Source organism: Arachis ipaensis, chromosome B04 (genome assembly GCF_000816755.2).
Source record: "Arachis ipaensis cultivar K30076 chromosome B04, Araip1.1, whole genome shotgun sequence".
Classification (NCBI taxonomy): domain Eukaryota; kingdom Viridiplantae; phylum Streptophyta; class Magnoliopsida; order Fabales; family Fabaceae; genus Arachis; species Arachis ipaensis.
In genome coordinates this window covers 69,895,257-69,898,806 of record NC_029788.2, presented here as the reverse complement: position 1 = coordinate 69,898,806, position 3,550 = coordinate 69,895,257, and positions in this window count along the sequence as shown.

Genomic DNA, 3,550 nt, shown 5'->3' with positions numbered 1-3,550 from the left:
TGTCCTCCATTCTCAGATGAGTGACAGGCCTCTAAAATGGACTGGAATTCTGATTGAGGTACACAACGTCTAATTATCTGGTCAGTGCCACATCTCCATAAATATGGGTCATCCCATATATAATATTTAGACTCGCTTTTCAGCTTGTCTCTTTGATGCTTAGAAAAATTTGGAGGAAATGTGCGACGAACTAAATAATTAGCAACAGGTGCATACCAAGGGATTACCTCAAATACTGCTTGCAGGTTATCAAAAGGAAAATTATCATCTATAGGAGTAGAATCATCCTTAATATGTTCAAGGTGACTCAAGTGGTCTGCTACTAAATTCTGATTACCACTCCTATCCTTTATTTCTAAATCAAATTCTTGTTACAGCAGTATCCAACGTATAAGTCTTGGTTTGGATTCCTTTTTAGCTAATAGATACTTTAGAGCTGCATGGTCCGAATACACTACTACTCTAGTACCAAGTAAATAAGCCCGAAATTTATCCAGAGCAAAAACAATAGCAAGAAGCTCTTTCTCAGTAGTAGTATAATTGGACTGGGCAGTGTCTAAAGTCTTAGACGCATAGGCAATAACAAAAAGATCCTTACCTTCACGCTGAGCCAGCGCTGCTCCTACTGCATAGTTAGAAGCATCGCACATGATTTCAAACGGCTGACTCCAGTCTGGTCCTCTCACGATTGGGGCTTGAGTTAGATTACGGGTAGCTTGGTTGAGACGCCTGTAATCAATGCAGACTCTCCAAGCATTCTAAACTCGAGTTGCTATGAGCTCTCCATGCTCCCTCTTCACTGTAGTGACTCCAGACTTCTTGGGCACCACTTGTACTGGGCTTACCCATTCGCTGTCTGAAATGGGATATATGATACCTGCTTCCAATAGTCTGGTCACTTCCTTTTTGACAACCTCCAAGATGGTGGGATTCAATCTTCTTTGGGGTTGACGGACAGGTCTTGCTCCCTCTTCTAAAAATATTCTGTGCTCACATACTTGAGGGTTGATTCCAACTATGTCTGCCAAACTCCACCCAATTGCCTTCTTATGCCTCCTCAGTACATCAAGTAACTGCTCTTCTTGTTGAGAAGTCAGTTCCCTTGCGATAATGACTGGAAGCTTCTGCTCATCCTCAAGATACGCATATTTGAGATGTGGAGGGAGGGGTTTCAATTCTAACTTTTGATCATGGGCAGGCTCTGGATTATCTGGGGCTTGTAAAAATGGCGAAGTGCCTTCACTGTCAGTTAAGAGGGTCCCCACACTTGGACCTTGTCCAGTGTGCCTCTCTTCAAACTCTTCCTTGTGAACTTCAGCTACACTTTCGTCTATGACATCACACTGGAAGATAGAACGATCCTCTGGGGGGCTGTCAATGACTCCATTCAGATTGAAGATTACTATACGGCCATCTATTTCAAAGGAGTATGTCCCTGAGAAAGCATCTAATTTGAATTTTGATGTCTTCAGGAATGGTCTTCCAAGCAGGATCGATGATGGCTTATCTGAATCATTATGGGGCATCTCCAAGATATAAAAATCAGTGGGAAATGTGAGCCCTTTAATGTTCACCAAAACATCTTCAGCAACTCCGGCCACCGTAATAATGCTTTTATCTGCTAACACAAAACGAGCTGCTGACCTTTTTAAGGGAGGGAGCCTCAAAACATCATATATAGACAAAGGTATTATACTAACACATGCTCTTAAATCGCACATGCAATCATAAATTACTACACCACCAATAGTACAGCTAACTATACAAAGACCTGGATCACTACATTTTTCAGGTAATCCTCCCATTAAAGCAGATATAGAACTACCTAAAGGAATAGTTTCTAATTCATTAATTTTGTCTTTATGAATACATAAGTCTTTTAGAAACTTTGCATATTTAGGTACCTGCTGAATAACATCAAAAAGGGGGACAGTTACCTCAACCTTTTTGAATATCTCTACCATTTTAGGATCGGGTTCCAGCTGCTTCCTGGGCTTCCTTGCAAGTTGTGGAAATGGAATGGGAGTAGTGTTTTCTGTGGTGCCTGCACCTTTTGGTGCTTTCTCCTGTGGTTGAGCTATCTCTTTTTCAGCTATGTCCTGTATATCCTCTTCCTCTTCAACATCTTCGATTTCTACCACCTCTTCAGTTGAGGCGTATTCTGGTGAGCTTGGTTCCTCCCGATTCCTCTCCTGCAGTGTGGTTCTGGACCTCAGGGTGATGGCATTAATGCCTCCCTTTGGATTGGGTAATGGTTGAGAGGGGATTCCAGTGGTGCTTGAAGGTTGGTTACTGGAATTTTGTGTTGATCCAAGCTGTGTCATAAAAGCTTGCAGACTAGAGGTGAGACCATTCAGACTGGCATTAATACTATTCATGATGTTATTTTCCATGGTCTCTTGTCTTCGCTCAAAAGATTGCAGTAGCTCTTCATTAGAAGATAAAGAAGAATGGGTAAATTGAGAGGTCTGCTGTTGATTGTTCTGTGGTCCTTGGTTTTGCCTCAGGTGGGGTGCTCTGTAAGGTTGATTTTGCTGCCTGTTGTTATTATTATTCCACCTCTGATTTTCCTGATTATCTCTGCCTTCTCTGTTATTGTTGTCCCTCCAATTTTGGTTTGAATTGTCCTGCCATCCATGGTTGTTATTTCCACTTTGATTGTACCCTTGGTTGGGGCGGTCATAGAAGTTGTGAGTGGATGCTACCATGTTGTCTTCTTGTTGGAGCTGCGGGCATTCATCAGTGTAATGGCTATAATCAGCACAGATTCCGCAAATTCTTTGTGGGACTAGTTGTTGGGTTTGCTGTGGTGGAGGAGGTTGAGCTTGCTGAGCTTGTTGTTGATTCAATTGCATTTGCTTCAGTAAGTTGGTCATTTCACAGATGCTTTGAGTTAAAGCAGCAGTCTCTCTGCTAGAGGACACTTCTCCAACAGCTTTTGAACGGCCTTGCTTCTGTCTGTGGTTCCTAGTAGATTCAGCAAAATCACTGATCAGTTGCCAAGCCTCATCCGTGGTCTTGTACTTCTTCATAGACCCATTACTGGCACTTTCTAATGTGGTCTTATCTTGGGGCCTCATACCCTGTGTGATATAGCTGAGTAGCACGATCTTGTCAATCATGTGGTGGGGGCATGCTTCCAGAAGATTATTGAAGCACTCCCAGTATTCAAAGAGAGTTTCATTGTCATCGTGAACAATTGTGGAAATATCCTTCCTCAGTTTATCAGTGACTTCTGATGGAAAGAATTTCTCCAGAAACTCCTTTCTGAGTGTATCCCAGTTGGATACATTTGTCAGAGGTTGAGTGTAGTACCACTCCCTTGCCTTTCCCTCAAGAGAAAACAGGAAAGCTTTCAGCAAAATTGAAGTTTCATCAGTGCCATCACGCCTGACTGTAGAACAGGTTGCCTGGAAGTCTCTCAAGTGCTTGATAGGCTCTTGAGCAGGTAAGCCATGAAACTTGGGCATCAAATTTAGCAGTGTGGTCTTTATTTCAAAATCTGTACCTACCGCTGGATGATGCGCTTGAAAGGGTTGCATTGTAAAAT